Source organism: Hippoglossus stenolepis, chromosome 22, assembly GCF_022539355.2.
Source record: "Hippoglossus stenolepis isolate QCI-W04-F060 chromosome 22, HSTE1.2, whole genome shotgun sequence".
In the NCBI taxonomy this organism is placed as follows: Eukaryota; Metazoa; Chordata; class Actinopteri; order Pleuronectiformes; family Pleuronectidae; genus Hippoglossus; species Hippoglossus stenolepis.
Genome location: NC_061504.1, coordinates 12609708 through 12627146, shown reverse-complemented (window position 1 = coordinate 12627146; position 17439 = coordinate 12609708). Strand labels below are relative to the sequence as shown.

General features: G+C 42.5%; 1 protein-coding gene across 2 annotated transcripts in view; it reads left to right on the top strand.

The window, feature by feature from the left end:
- The window catches only part of tmtc2a (transmembrane O-mannosyltransferase targeting cadherins 2a), a 54315-nt gene that overhangs the window by 8697 nt on the left and 28179 nt on the right, over positions 1–17439 (top strand). The gene's annotated exons all lie outside the window — the stretch shown is intronic.

Here is a 17439-nt window from a genome sequence, read left to right as displayed (position 1 = left end):
CGGCTGTTTGAGCTGCGCCAACATTTTAAGCTGACAGCCGTTATCATCACCTGAAGTTTCTTTCTCCCCCTCAAGCTTCAAGCATTTTACTGAGTTGGAATAAATTGCTGCTGAAGATAAAACGAAGAAAATTAGTTTTTTTTTTCAGTTTGATAAATACCTCTAATATGATGAGGTAAAAATGTGATAAAACTCCCATTCATCTCAGCATGGGATGTATGAGAGGGTGCTGTGCCTTAATTATACCTCTAAGAACCAGGCGCTTCACAAAACCAATAGAGATCCATTAGATCGTCAACCTCGGCGCTGAACCCTCGCTGAGCACTGCAAAAAAAACAAACTCATTCCACCTTCATGCACGGATACCTCAGCCTACTCCTGTAGAATATACCAATATGCGTAAGGCTTTGTGGGTCAGAAGTGGGCCCGGTGTGTGTGGGGAAAATCAGTTTGTGCTTCTCACCTCATAAAAACCTGCGCAGGGGAGATTGAGGGGGTTTGTGTGAGGGCTTGAGGGATTTAAGGTTCAGGTGGGATCAGATGACAGCCCCCGCTAGTTCCACTCAAGGGTACAGTTATAGTGTTTGCTATTGTAATATCGGAGGAGTGAAGTGATTATACTGGGAGCTTTTTAGCTCTGGTGTGCTACAGTTGGGGTTTTTCTACCCTTTAGCGTCTTTGTAGCGAAACATCCGTCGTTCTGTAAAAGAATTTGCAGAAACAGAAGCTGTAGGACGTCAAAATCGAAAAGTTGTGCATGTATAAAATGTCTCAAGTGTCAAATTGTTATCTGCCCATATTCCCTCTTTCTGGTTTTATATGCTTAGATGCCATAAACCATATTCTCATTTCATCCCCATCTTCTTGATTTACTCTGCAGAGCGAGATAGGCTCTATCCTCTTCCTGTTTCCTCCTGATAAGCGTCTAAAAGCGGAGAACCACAGTAGATAGCGCAGATAGAGGAAGTGTGGAAGTCTCAGTGCAGATGTGCTGTTTGGAGGTTTTCGCATTGTGGCACAATAGAAGGTTATATAGAGTGGCGATGACATTAAGAAGGGAGAGGAAAGGTGATTATTAGAGACAGTTTGAAACAGAAGGAGCTGGAAATTGCAGTTGGAAAACAAACGTAGCTCTGTTCTAAAGGAGGGAATCTGCACGGCCTGATGCTAAGCTGCGCTGAGTTGGAAAGTGGATTGTAATTTCCTGTTTAACCATGCAGCCGCAGGTTTTTGGTTTTTGTGGTACATCGTTTCCTGGCCAATCGCAACACCGATTCATTCAGATTTGGCTCCGTCGGAATGTCATTAATCTGCGTGGAGGACCAAAAAAGCACATCATCCGTCATGTTAACGATCCTCCTTATTTATCTAGGCAGGGTCAGTTCTCCCTTTTTGATACACCGCCCTTTAAAGCACTGTTCAATACTCCTCATTTTTGCTCAGTAGAGTCATGCAACGGCATGTTTTTGCAGGTACCCGGAGTTTAAGAGTGAATTGCTGTTTAAGTAAACGTGGCCGTTTTGATTGCAACCAACCCACACTGGAAATCAGCCTTGATAAATGAAAGGAACCTGCACTTGATATTGGCTGTATTCCCGCCGCACTCAGCCCGAGATAAACCAGCCACTGTACTTATCTTTCGACAGAATGTAATTTGTTTCTCACCATCGTTTTGATATTCATGGATCAATGGTCATGGAAAATGCTATGACAGCTCTTTAATTTATTTTTGATGCATTTGTTGGGAGACTCGTTACGTATTGCAGCTTTATCTCCTTCACAGTTTGCCCTTTCAATATATCGTTCTCATCTTTTGGTGGAAGGACGCTGAATTATTCATGTTTTGCTTTTGATAAGAATACAACCAGTTTGTGGGAGCTCTGTGGCACGTTTTCAAACATGCAGCAGGGAGCTGGGATTGTGTCGATACTTTGATTGGTTGCCCGCTGCCTAAAAGAAATTCAATAGCAGAGGCAAACGCTCATTTTTCACGTCAAACTGAACTGATCCAACATCCAAAGGTGTTGTCCAGTTGCAGATTTGTACCTCAGCTCTATAGACATCGTGAGTTGAGGTCACGGTGCCACCGCACTGGTTTGTTTCATCAGAAAATCCACCCAGACATCTTCCCCCCCTAAGGCTCGCTCGTTACTGTGACAATTCTTCCAGTCCATCCATTACTGAGGCGGCTGTACGACAATTTAATCTACACTGCATGGCCCTGCTGGGTTTTTTTTCCTTGCCATAACATGCAGCATTTTAGCGGCAGAGCTATCAGCAGAAGAAACATACCATGTGACATAGACAAGATGTTTGTCTGGGAAATGAATTGACCCGTCCTCCTGCACTCCTTCTCATTTGTTTTCTTTTGAAATGGCTTCCTAGTGTGTCTGCACACAACTGTTTTGCTTGCAGTGCTCGAGAAGTCAAAGGTCGACGTGTGGGGAAAGCACTCACTGTTTTTTGTTGCAGGAAGTTAGACGAAGATTTATGCCTCCCTAATGTCTGTTTAGTAAATATGAAGCTAGCACGAGAAGTTTAGCACAAAGGCTTACTTAAAGCTAGGGTTGGTAATCCTGGAGAAGCTAACAAGAGCAGGCTAAACTAATGGGTGCTGCGAGATAAATTGATATTTCTTGAGGTGTTGGCAGGCGGATTTGGTATCAAACTGTTTCACTAAGCAAACCCTCATGTCAGTCCTTTCAACTGTGGCAGCAAGAGGGAAGGGTCCACATTCTTTCGATCGTCACTTTCTATAGCTGCGATTTATATGGATATATTGAATGACTAAGGACAACTTGGCTACAAACACTTGTAACCCAGTCCTCCAATGCGAATGCCATGGTGTTGCAGCATGACATCATGTCTGCTTGTCCCTCCAGTCCATCTAAGAAAGGAATATGCCACTTTTATGATGTTATACGATGCGTTTTATGGATTCATAATGGGGTTTCCTGCTGCATTTTAAAGCAGGACCATATATTTTGGAAGCCACGCTGATAGTTTGACAAACTTGGATTATATGAAGCCTCCTGTGGGGGACGTGCATTCGACATACTTTGTTGTTGCACTGGATTCTGTCGGTCTCATAATTCATACGCAATAATTTTTTATGTTCACCATTCATGTTGTTTGCGTTGCTGAGGTTTCTCAGAGTTGAATGAAAACGTGGTTCAACTTAAAGTACCTTTGAATCACTTTAGCCAACTTTTGCTTTGTCCTAAGTTTGGGGGTCAAGTGGATGGGGTTTGCACTTCTGGGATGACTTCATTGGTTCCAATGTGTGAGTCGAGTTGAGGCAAATGGTTTTCGTTGTACCAGCCATGTTCAACAGATCACAGATCAGTATTTGAAAAGATCTTAGATAATTAGCACGGATCCTTGAAAAGAAGACAGATTTGGTCAGGGTTGCCCTCCGTGGTACCCCTCTATAGCCGCCATTTCTCTCCGGCTAATGCTGGAATGTGACAACTGGTCACGGCAGGAGAAAGGAAGGCCTATTCTGGATTGGTTACAGTGCCGTACGCTCTGTTAGTGTGGCATACTTGGCCATTACAACTGCTGCATGTGAATCTGACCACAGAGGATCCTAACCGCTCCAGAACTGTGACATCGCAGGGTGTTGTGTTTACTGTACAACTTGCAGCCAACCTTTACATACACATCCTCCACATTCTCAAAATAGCGGCATTTTTTAAATTTGTAATCAATTTGCAATTCTGGTGAAGCATTAAAGTGTTTTTTTGTTAAACCGGAGACAGAAGGCTTTTGAGCAGAAACAGAATGCGGCTTTGTTTCTCCAGCTGCTCTCTTGGCAGCACTGCAGCACTCAGATCCTCCACTGGCTCTGTGATTTGTCATCAGCAATTAAAGTTGGCCTCATTATAAACTCCGCAGCAAGATCAGAAAATGATCTGGTTTCTCAAAGGTGCCTCGGAAGTTTGAGCAGCAATTTGGGCATGTTGTTGATTCCAGTGAGTAAAGTGAGTTTGCAACTCTACCGTGTGTATTGCAGGACATTGTTGATGCTTTGTGTCCACACCTGTTGCTTTGCCTATGTGAGCGAACACATACACAAGCAAACCATCCTGCTGGACTGAGGTGAAAAGTGATAGTCGCCTCTGAGTCGTGAACCCACTGACATTCAAATATTCCCCGTAGAGAAATTTGAATGTTCAACACTGTATTTGTCCCCAGTGTGGGAGTCCCTCATTTGAATTCAAGTGCAGAAGGGGCAGATCGATCATCATGAAATTTAGTTGGGTAGAAGTGGACTTTTTTTTTTATAGGTCACCGTGCCAACACCCGCTGCTTGTCTGGAACTAGGCCAGCTGAATTGATTGTAGAGGCAGAAGGCAGAGTGAATTAAAGAGGTAAGGGAATTATACCTGGTGCAACAAAGAGACACGCTCACACACTTGATAATGGAATAATCATGTCTTCGGAGCTGTAACTAACCTCAACAGAATGTTTGCTAAGAAAATAGCTTATTGTGATTGCAACATTTTCCAAATATTAAGTTTGAATAAATGACAGCAGAATTTTTTGGGATTAACTTAATTAAACATAACCCACATAGTCCAAAATGAATTCCTATTACTATATAATACACTATTATCTTGTTGCCTTTGGTGGTAGACTCGCCCTATGCATTTATATTTGCCACTTAATAAAAACATTTACCACTATTTGCCGCTTTCCTTCTGATATCACACAGTTTTGAAGCAGATTGTGAAACCAACATAGATTTGTCGTATTTTCCTACAAAAAAAAACAATTACATTGCAGAATGTTGTGATTATAAGATAAGAATAGGAAGAGAAGAAAACAGCCCTATTAGCACTCAAATCAGTTCATCATTCCAAACATCATTTTTGTATGTCATTATGTTCCAGGAAATCCAGGAAACTCCCAAATTTCCCGAAACTTACTCAATTTCTTTGTGAAATAGCTTATCCATCCACAAGCAAAGTGAATAGTCCAGAGGTTATTTATGTCTTCATACATGCAAATGATATATGACACGCATATTATGATTTGATAGTAAAAATGACAAGCAGTAAATTAGAACCACAGTAAAACAGCATATTTTTGCATGAATTCCAGAAGAAGCAGCAATGTTGTAACTGCGGCACGGAGCTGAGATACAGCAAAACATCTGTCTGGCATTTTAAATCATATCCCCAGCCTGTACACAGCTGTGATTCATGTATTGTTTGGCCAAGGCAGAACATTAATCAAGCATCACATTTATCACCGTGGATGCAGGCGAGTCGAGGAAGCCACCCTAATTAACCGTCCACAGTCAGACACTGTAATTAACTGCTGGGGCCATAATAGATGAAGAATTTGGATAGAGAGATTTTCTTTTGCCGGAGGTGGTTTACTGGCTGGGTCCCGCTGATGGGATGGATGGATGGATGGTGTTAAAGTTGGCCACTGCTTCACCGATAAGCGCTGGATGCGTGGTAATGCCAGGAAAGGATTTTAGAAACCCTATAAAAAAAAACTCCAGTCCAGCGCTTCTGGATATTGGCTCATTTAAATGTATTTCTCATGATGAAATCTCCTCGGCGCAGAACCCCACTGCAGGCACATGGCATATTTATTGGGTGAGACACTTTTAAAATGCCCATAAATTTCAAATTAAGGGCTCGAGTCTTAATGTATAAGGGAGAAACTAATCTGTATGTAAGAACCTTATTCCAAAGCTGTTCCTGGTGGTCTTTGGGGTGTTCAATTCATGGAGGTGTGAAACTGTACTTTGTTGTTGACCTCCTCCAAATACCAGTTTCTGATTGGAGGCTTAACATGCAGCAAGAAACAGCTTCACAACTTAGCATTCCTCTGTGGGTGTAGTATAAAGGCTCAGGTTTAGATCCAGATCCAGACAGAGCTTTATGTTGTACATATGTTTCTCACGTCCTCTTAAAGCTTAGGGATACGGACAGAACGGATAAAACAGACCAATACCACTGGAAATCGTGGGGGGGCAGTGTAGTCAGTAGTTCAAGCGAGAAGACCATTGGACCATGAAGAAATTTCAACAATGGCGGAGCTTTTTGAGGAGAGACACAGCGCCTTTTGCCACTTTCTTAGGAAACAAGTAACCTGTCGCCATGTTTGTTGTTGTCGGAAACTCTGGGCATTCGTTAGAAATGGCCTTATCTCTTTTCGTCAGCACAAGTAGCAAACATGAGCCTCAAGTTTTTTATCTTTATGAAATAAAACCTTGATTATTGTTTCTGACTATGATCTTCAAGGTTTCAGTTTTGACTCTCAAACCCCTGACGGAGTTTCACTTTCCACTGACTGTGCTTTTTGTATGCCCTGGGGGAGAGTGAAGCATTTAGTTTTATTAGCCATTGATTTCCCATAGCTCTCGCCCTGGTGCAGGCTGAAGATTCATCACAGCCTTTCATTGACACCATCACTCAGGGAACACTGCGGTGGGCTCGGTCACCTTTTCAGCTGAGGGGGCAGCAGCTCGTCGTCAGATCACCTCTATTTTGTGCGAGCAGCTAAAGGGGAAGGGATCAATCAGTCGCTTAGATGGAGATGAAGACTTTTGCGATCAATCTGCTGAAAAATAGATGAAGGCGTCACACGCTCATTGATTGGGTTCGTAATTTGTTTAACCACTAGAAATACTAAAACAATGTATTTGTAAAAGATATTCCATCTAATGTCAGTGGGTTTGATTCCGGACTTTATAAAGTTGCAGTTGATCAAATAAAATGTTGAATATCTCACCGTTAAAGAAATACACTAACATTTAAATATGTTTATGCTTTTTCGTAGAGAATTAGATAAAAAGATTGATTCCACCCTCTTGTTTGTTTCATTAAGCATGACACTATAGCTGCTAGCATATATTAGCTATCCTCTAATTTAGCTTAGCTATGACTGGTAGCGGGTAGCGGCTAATTCCCTGGAAAATCACTTCTGTTTACATTCACTTCTTGTTTGTTTGTGTGAGGATTAAACAAATGGCATATAATGCGTTCATTAGTGAGCTTTAAAGGTGTTAGCGACATTTGTGAACTTTGTACACCTGCTCCCAGTCTTACGATGAGCTAATCGCCTCGGGGCTCCAGCTCAATGTACAGACATGAGAGTGGTGTGAATCTTTTTATCTTATTTTTAGCAAGAAAACACAGATGTAACCTCAACTCAAGTGTATTTCGATAAAAAATGCCTATCACAGTTTTTGTTACATTTTGAGGTTTGGGATTAGCGGGCTAAAAACAAAAATTACTTAAGTTTCTGTGTACATGGTATTTGTATTCTAGTTTATTTATATTCCTGCATATCTTTAAAGTCACGGTCAAGGTCTGTTTGAGTGCACAGCCCACATTCACCTTAAACACAATGAGTCGACTCTGGTCTATTTGGAGTTAGCCGCGCTGCTAATCAGGAAACCAGCTTCACAGGGGACATGAAAGTGAGTCCGCGGCCTGACACAAAAGGGAGACAGCCAACTTCCCGACACTTAGCTCAGACTGTTTCTGCCTCTTTGAAGCCCAGAGCCCCCCGGAAGAAATCAGTTTGTCCTGATTGGCTGCTGGGACGGACTGAGGATGTGAAGGGGACTTTATCTCAATCAGGTCTGAGCTGAGCCGTTGGTTTCTGTTGATGAAGCTAAAACAGCTGGATCTCAGTGATGAGGAGTGCGTATCCAGAAGTGTGGCTCTTTGATCACTGCAGTTCATTTCACCGGTACTCGTGTTACTTGATTGGGCCTGGGCCAGATATTGATGTGAGTGCAAGATAAAAAATGTTGGTAATCATCCTCAGTCCTTCATGGAGCATTGCTATTATATATACAAATTCAAATATGTGTGTAAGAATCAACACATTCTATACAGATACAAGCTCATAGGTTTATAATAGCAAATACATGCAACTGTTGTGTGTTAAATGTGTATGCATGCGTGTGTACACGAATTTGTTCTACAGGCGGTCCCACATGATGGGGTCCCCTCCGGTCATTGCAGTAGCATTTGTGGTTGTGCAAGATTTCTGTATTTACAACAATAGGAACCTCAGCAATACACACACACATGCACATATAGTACACAACATATACACCCTCTTTACAACAATGATTCATGTAAATAATAATCTTACTTTCTGTTGCTGCAAAGTCTTAAAATAGACAGCTTTGTGTAATTTGCTGTTTCTTTCACAATAGCCTCTGCATGAGTCTTTTAACTGCCTGTTTCTTTTCCCCCTAAACTTCTTACTGGTTATTCTGCACCCTTGGGAAAACTGGTGGGAGCAGCAGGACAGGCTATTTTTAATCAATGAAGAGATAGATCCAGTGAGCTGAGCAAGAGCAGATAAAAAAAATGTAGGGTAGTGCTTCGAATACAAAGTAAGTTTCATCCACTTGTGTCTCAGGTTTATTTTCACTAACATTTATAAAGAAAAAAGAAAAAGACGAGAATCTTGCCAGATTTTTCCTTCTTTTTTCCTCGGTGTCCTCAGTGGCCGGCTCTGCTGAGCAGTTTATCACTGCTCACACATTTCAAATGATGGAAAGAAACAAATAATTACATCTGAGCCGGGCATAGAAATCTGCCAAATTAATTTAAATTCACTCTCACACATCGGGAAAGGGAAGAGCCTCTGCCCAGCGCAGCATAAATCTGTCACAGCAGCCCACTGGCAGTGTGTCAGTGTTTTATGAATGCTATCTGGACATTTATGCATTTTTCCTCTCCCCCCCTCATATTCGTGCCACTGTGGCGTGGGACGGAGTGTGGGAAAGTAGCCGGGCCACTTGTGGAGGGTGTATTGTTCTGCCAGTGGTGTTGTTGGCGTATGAAGTTTGAACACACCCTTAATACTCACTTCCTGACCCTTTAGCCTACAGATACACAAACTAAACAGATACTAGTTGATAAAAAAATGAGGAAATATTTTATCATTGTCTTTACGTATTGGCTGTGAAGCTGCTTTCAGGCCGAGTCAGTTGCTCCTGACATTTTCTGTAACTTTTCTTGCCCTTGTGACAATACAGCTGGAACATTTCCGGGAAAATTCATTGTCAGAGAGTGGGCGTGTTCCTGCAGTTTTTAACACGTGACAGACACAAAAAAAACTACAAAGAATACAAAAGTGAGGATACCCGATCCCAACAAATTTACTAGATTTTTTATGCTGCGTGTGCCTGTAATCGGGAAAAAACCTCAGACACACAGAAAACAGAATGCCTGTTGGGTTCGGGTCGGGCAGGTTTGAAAGGCATAACTCCGGAAAATGTCCGAACCTAATTTTGCGGATATTTTCCTGTCTGCAAACGTCTTGAGTAGCCTCCAGTGCAGCCGCTCCTCAGAACAAATACATGAAGCCCTGAATTCATAACGTTCTGGCTTCTCTCAACACGTCACTCTTTCATCGCCACCTCCTCATTGCCTGCGTCGTGCTGCTACACACCGGCGGCTGATAACAAGCCAATGAATGAATCACTCAGGCCCAGCCAGAAAAGCGTATAATGGCTTAACGCACGATCGTTCAACCCTAACCCATGATGGATGGGCAGGTACCTCTGTGACCGGGAGAAAAAAATAAAGGAGCAGATCTCCACGTGCTGGCAAGGCTCATGTGGTGCAGCACAATACGTCCCCGGCTGGAGTGACCATTGAGGTGAAATTTATGGGATTTTTATCCCCCTCGACCAGCTGTGGCGTTCACGGGGAACAAAAGCCCTGAACAGTTGTTTTCCTTCCAACTACCAGCACTTGGAAGTTCTCATATACATATTGTGTGGTGCAGTGTATGAGCCCACACAGACACACACACGCTCACACACTCAGGCTTAAATCAGATTACTCTTTGACCCCCGACCTCCGTGCATGTCTCAGAAACTATGCACTCGATGATCACTTTCTAATCCTGTTAGTATTGGATTAACACAGAGGTGATGTGGACCCTGACGCACTCTTTAATACACTTTACCACCACCGCCAGCAACTGGGAGACTGAATCTTAATGAGAGGGGGGATCAATAAATGGTGGAGCGCCTCCTGCCAATACAGATCATTGTGCGTTGGATAAAAAAATTGAAATCAATAGCTTCTTTTCATTGTCAGTAGATTATGAATTTCTTTTTTACTATAGCAGGACAAGTCAATTAGAAGCATTGTCGAGGCTTTCTTAGAGTTTAGCAGAAACTATCTATGGATTGGTTCAATGGTGGATCTAAGATTTTTATAAAGGGGCCACAAAAAAATCATAACAAATTGTCATATTTATTGTTAAAAGTGACTAGTTAATATATATAAAAAAAGATTACTTCAGGGTAATCAGATTTCAGCTGTGGCCAGTGCCCCCCTGGCCCCACCCCTGGATCTGCCCCTGGACTGACTTTAAATGGTTAGGGGTGATGATTCCTTTTATTATCAATTAATCCACTGGTTATTTTCCTTGGTTAATCACTTAAGTCTATAAAATGTCGAGTGATGATAAGATTTATTCTGTCATCTGTCTAAAAGCACATAAACCCAAGAGATTCAGAGGAAACACTCACATTGAAGGAACAAAAGAATGTTTGGGGTTCTTGTCCAAGAACATTTATTACATGATTATCAAAATAGATCATATCTGTCCACCGTTCAGTCACTTGTTCGGGCTTATCTTTGAATGTGGTTCCTTCTGTGTCGTGGTCCTGCTGTTTGTGCAGTGTGTTGTAAAGCCCCACACCCGCTGCTGTTTTGGATTTCTTATGACAGACGTGAGACGTGAAACTCACATAAACCAACCACTTGGCTTTGCTGTTGATTTTTCTTCACCATGTAATTACAAGTGCACACACACGATAATTCATGCAGATTTTAATTATCCAGTGGCAGCTTCTCTGCCTCCTCAGCTTCCTCTGCGCTGATATGAATTAGTTTTGTCCTCATCCAGTCTTAATCATCTGCTTTCCTGTTACTGCTGCAGCATCAGTGGCGTGTTCACGTTGAGCGGCGACATCTGCAGTGTGTGAGGAGAAGTCCTGTCCGCTGCAGCTCTCTGTCCGTGTGCTTAATTAGCTCTCAGAGTTGGAAATGTGATAGATCTCGGCCAGACGAGGTGTCTTGTGAAGAGCCTGGCGAGCAGATGAAGCAGACGCAGATAATAAGGAAGATAGTAAAGACAAAAGAAACACGGGAGCGCAGAGGAGGAGAATGAAGGGAATGAGAACGATGGGGGACATGGAGCATGGACCGTGTATAAAGACGGACGAGGTGGGGAAACATGTGGCATAACAGAAAAGAAAGCAGCAAAAGAAAGAGGGGACCAACATCCACGAAATAATGTCCAGACCTTAATCCATTTATTGTGCTGTATTTGTGATGAGTGGCTGATCCATCTCATTACTGGCGTCAGGGAGCAGGGGGACGCTCTCTGCTAGAAAGTGTTGTAATTCAGCCCGTCATGATTAAGAGATGCAGTTTATTGGCTCCTGTTTATTAGAGTTAAATCAGGCTCAAGTGTGTTGTTTTCGCAAAACAGTTAATATCGTCATTTTCATTTATAAAGGTGTGTTTATTCAGTCAGAGTGCAGAGAGGCAGGAAGTGTGGTACAGTTGTGTGTCATCGGAAATCTGTAAACTGCACTTTACACGGATGCAATTAAGAAAACGACTCTTTTGTAAGATGCGGAGGGAGAGAGAGAGAGAGAGAGAGAGAGAGAGAGAGAGAGAGAGAGAGAGAGAGAGTTGGGATAGAGAGAGAGAGAGAGAGAGACAGAGAGAGATGATGTCTCCCTGGCTCGGCCTCATGAGGGTTGACTCTGGGAATAATCACCAGGGCCTACGTGATTGAAACTGCAGCTGAAGTCTTGGATAAACAACTTAGTGCATTTGATTAAGAGGCCAGAGAGGTTTTTTTATACAAGAGAGCATGCAATCATGTTTTTGCACTGATGTCCGCAGAGAGATATAAACACACACAGATACACTCCAGTGGGCTGTGATTCCACTGCAGGATTTATTAGAAAAGTGAAATAATCCTATCATGTTGTCGTCTAATGTTTGAGCTCATTAATGGATGTAATCATGTTCGCTGGTGTTTTAATTTGAAGCAACCACAACACAGTTATCTTTGTTGGGCGGTATTAGGATGCAACCTCCATTTATATTTGTTAATATGTGTTAAATTGATTTGCTTGTTCCTGGGTAGGAATTGCTTCGGAACACAGTGTTTACATAATATTCTGTGGACGTGTGTTTTCCCTGAGTCAATCAATTTGGTTTCAATTACAGTATTAGTTAAATACTCCTGCTTTAATCAGTAGTGATCAAAGTTAAAGTTTTATAAACTTAGTTATGTTTTTAGAGGTTTCACATAATAATTATCTGGACTGTGTGGGTGTGGTTTGATCAGATGTGACTCACAGCTGCCCGGCAACATAAGCAAACAACCACACAACAATCGTGGAGTTGTGATTCAAATGTTTGGTGAGTGGGAAAACTTGACATCACTTTATTTAACTGAGCTTTTCCCCCTCACAAACCCAAACAACTCAGTGGAGCCTATTTGCACAAACACATGGATATCAGTCCCCTAAATATGCCTGAATTTCCTGGGAAATTGGTGAAAAGGCCAAATAAATAATCCTGCTGACGAGCTTTTATAACCTGCTTGATGAAGGTAATAATGCTTTTATGTTAATCAAAGTAAAAAAAGCTATTTTAGAAGTTTTAATTGTCTTTAATGTCAGAAAGTGCAGCCAGAATATATTTTATAAAGATTTTCAGTAATTTTCAGTAACTGACAGCATTTGTACCAGAGGTGACCACTGATCCACCTGATAGAGCTGATTAACAATAAGTGTTGGTGACTTATTCCTAAAACTGCACTCTATAAATATTTTGCTTTTCTTTATTGGACTAGAGTGCGACTCGGGCCTCAATTTTCCGTCTGAGCTTAACCGAATAAGTTAATGTGACAGAACCCGACCCGAACCCAAATAACATTCCTAAAATGTTGTCTGAACCCAGGCCGGGTGTCCATATTCTACACTGGACATGAAAAGAGCACAACTGATTAATGTAGAAACTAGTAATGAAATATTTCAATACATCGTTGATTCACACAATCAGAACACACAGAAAATGTCACTCGCTCCCTTATATATTTTTTTCACATTCCGTGTATTGACGGTCCCTTAAAGAGGCCCCAGTGGCAGCCACAGTGCATGAAGGAGAACATCACTGGTGGTGAGATCACTGCTGGGGAGGCAGTGGAGTGGAGCATTAGCATATTGAAAAGACACAAACCCAAACACTGAGACGCGGCCAATTTTCTCATCAAAAGCGGTGGACAGGTGAAAGAAGACCTCCCCCTTCTACAAATGGACCTCGAAAAAGAGGAAGAAAAAAAAAAATCCCCAACCGCTAATGTCTCCTTTCAGCGGCTGATGGAAATCCCTCCGATTTTACCTCCCCCCCCCACCCTAGAAGAAGAAAAAAAAACTGAAAAGACCCAAACCCGTCCTGTACTTTGAGGATTGTGAATGGAGTGCCCCCGCAGCCTGCCTGCCCCATATACGGTGGCTGAATACAAAAGACCCCCGTTCTGTAAGAGCAATCACTCCGGGAGACCACTCTATCTGCGGCGCTGCAGCGACAGGCCTCAATGAAGCCGTCAGCGCTGCCTCCGTTGTCACACACACACACCGCACGCACACACCGTCGCACATGTGCACAATCTCGCAAACACAAAGACGCACACTTTGCATGTAACTATTTCTTCCTTCGGCCCCTCACACACACACACACACAAACATTTTCACTCACACACACCAGTACTTTCAATCCATTCCCAAACCCTCATGGCTAATGCATTCTTTTCATCCTGTGCAGTGCTGGCCAGGAACAGGGGAGGAGATGAGTGGTTGGCGCTGATTTGAATATTTAAATTATTTATCACCGGAGAGTATTGAGACCAGAGTCATGCCAGGGTACACGAGGGAGTTGGGTGGTGGGGGGGGGGGATATAGCCACGTTTCGGATTTGGATAATGAGTCTATTCGGCCCGTGGGGACAGAAAGGGGCGAAAACAAAGGCCGCAATTGCAATTTTTGGTGGATGAGAGATTTATTCTGTCATTAATGCATCAAAACATGTCATGTGAATTTTGAGGATAATTAAAAAGGTCCAGTGTGTGAGATTTAGGTGAAATTGATTTATTGGCATGAGTAAATAATTCTATTTTCATTGCCCTGGAATAAACCCATTCAATTTGTAGGACACCTGAAGGCCAGCGTAGGTTCTCCTACAGGCAGGAAGGGGAGGTTCAGGTGAGGGGTGTTCAGCTGTGACATGCAACTCCACCAATAGGTGTCACTAAATCCTACACACTGAACCTTTAAAGAGATACTGAATGTTAAATGTGTCAGCTGTGAACTAAACTATACGACATTCCTGCTGGTTTCAATTTTTTTTTTTATACCAAATTTATAATAAAAACAGTATCTATGGGTTGACTGTGGCTCATAACGCCACCTAGTGTTTCAAACTGTCTTTTACTTTGCAGGGCTAATGCTAACTTAAGAGTCAACCATTTGGGACGTTTATATCATGATATGTGAAAAGGTTAACAGCCTCAAATCAAATGTGGGTGGCCACCTGTGGCGTGAATGGAAATCTGGAAGGCTGCACTCATAATCAAATTTATGCTGAAACTAAACCCCTAAACCACCACATCGTTTTCCATTCAGAGACGTCCCCCATCCTCCCCTGCCCCTCCGTGCCCTCGGCGCTCGGCCGTCTCACGCACACGCCATTTGAACCGACCTTCTGGTTAGAGGACGACCGCTCTAACCCCTGAGCCACAGCCCTATGTGCATTGTCATGTCGTATGTGTGATAGGTCGGCGTGTCTTAGCCCCGCCTCCCAGCAGCGCCTTCTAAAAGGCCTTATTTTGAATTTCCAGGCACTTCAGCCAAAACTTAGCGGTGAAGTTAAAAGTTACAAGAGTCTTGTCGTAATGCGACACTGGCAAAGCCTCTATTCTCTCAGGACATTACACTCAAAGTAAATCCAGCAGTGATAAAACTTTCAATGTTGATAATTATTACATCTCACTGCATGTTTATTGCTCATGTATCCGTCCCTCGGTCCCTCTGTGGCGGGACCGTTAAACCTTTCATGAGTAACAGCTCACGGTGGAACTACAGTAAAAGAGGAAGAGGTTGGTAAACTGGATGATGTCATGCGCTGGCCCCGTAGAAATAATCGGACGAGGGAGAGTTCCACGTTGGCTGCAGAGCCGGAGAAACACACACCGGCCTTTCTCTGATGCAGAACAATCCTGGGAAAAGGAGGAATTTACTACAGCTCCTGCGATGACAGGGCTGGAAGGAAAACACATTTAAAAAATGAAACGAGGGATCATTCATTGAGCAATTATCACTTTGACACCAGGTCTGCAGGTTTACTGTACGTGCCATTTTCTGCCCATTTTTCTTTTATTATTCCTCCTCCTTTTCTGGTTTATGTACTGTACAGGCTGTAATCTCTCTTTCTACGCTCTCAGCTCTGAGTTACAATCTCTAGACAAAGGAAGTCTTCGGCTCGCCCCCCTGTCGCGCTCCTTCTCCCTCTGTGCTGCGACATGCTCAAACACAAACGGTGCTGATAATAATCAAAACCTGAGGGGGGGGGGAGGTTGCCACGTAACGCGAGCTGTCATGTGGCAACATGGAAATAAAATATAGACTGATAAAATCTCATTAACTGATTTATTATGAGTGATGACGTCAGCGACTCGGCAGCTTGTACCTAAAGGTTCCGAATTGTTGTTCCGACCCCTTGATGTGAATTCTTCCAGTTGCAAAATCAGTTTTACGTTTTTTCCAGTATGAATGCATGGAGATGAGAAAAGCAATTTTTTGGGCAATTATAAGATTAGAGTTCGAGGCTTAATAAGAGCAGCAGAAGCCTGATACCTGCTGGAAACTGAGATGATGATCATTTGTCTCAGTGTTAGTCAACGATCAACTGTAGAACATCTAAAAAAAAATCTGCATTACCATTCACCTGACAAATGGAAAACATGACTTTAGAAAAACTTCAGATTCCGTTCTGTTAAACTTCCTAAAAGTAACCTGGACATTTAAGGCCATCTCAAATTATTTTAGTTTCCTGTAACTACTCAAATCTAGCGTCCACTGGTTTGGTGGAATTACCCACAGCTGAGTGCAGTGTTCTCTTTGCATTTCACCCATTCAGTTCAAAATACTCCGAACAATGAGAAAACACAAAACTCTCTTTTCACCACACTGCTTCCCTTTTTGCTTTCTTTGTTTCACGTGTGCTGGTTTCCTCCCTGGCACCAGTTTCAGATTCAGGGGAAATTATCTGCAAATATATGAATATATCTTCTATTATTGACCGGCCCTGTGTAATACCAACGCCAAATTCCCAATTGTTTTTGTGCTTTATTTTACATCTTGTGGGAGATTCTTCTTCTCCTATACACGGCTGCTCAATCGTTGTAGCTGCCTCCCCATTCATCACTCTTAATCCCTGTGGTGAGCTCATTTGTTGCATGTGTGAATGTGTATGTGTGTGTGTTTGTGTGTGTGTGTGAATGTGTATGTGTATGTGTCTGTGTGTGTGTATGAACGCAGCTCATGTCTCCAGTAATGATCCACTAATTATGAGAATCCACAGCAGCCTCCGGGGCGTGACGCCACCTGTGCATTTGTGTGTGCACAGGTACACTGTGACGTATGTGCATGCGTGTGTGTGTGTGTGTGTGTGTGTGTGTGTGTGTGTGTGTGTGTGTGTGTGTGTGTGTGTGAGAGCTCATGTCTGCGTCTTCAATAACTTCGGTCTGTTTATTACATTTGGCGTACTCATTGCATTTGTCTATTCAATTTCACTTATGCGGGGATCATTAGGAGGATGGAGAACATTCTTCCATATGTGTGTCAAGATGCAGGAGGATGATTCTATTTGAAAATTACAGATTCATATGTTAAAATACTTTACAACGTTTATATTGAGCGTAACGCTGCTTCTTAATAATAACAAATGACCACAGGAGTACTTGTATTTGAAAGGGGTGGTTTATTATGAGGTGGAATAAAATGTCATCTGCCTCCACTGAGCGTCTCAGCTTTACGAAGCTTTATAGCGACTTGAACTTTAGTTTATTTTTTTATTTTATGGTTCACAACTTCACTGAGCTGGTTGACTCGCCCCGTTTGCAGAGTCATTTTAATCCGCAGCATGCAACTGTGCAGAAACACAAATATAAAAACATAAATATTCAAAAATACATTAAACTATTCATTACCTCAGATATGGTTTCATTGACGTTTGCTCGTCTGTTAGCAAGCAGCATAACACAAAAAGCGCTGGAAGGATGCGTCTTGGGTCAGGGAAGAACCCATCCAATTTTGGTGCACGGATTATCATTATTTTTTTCACTTTCTGT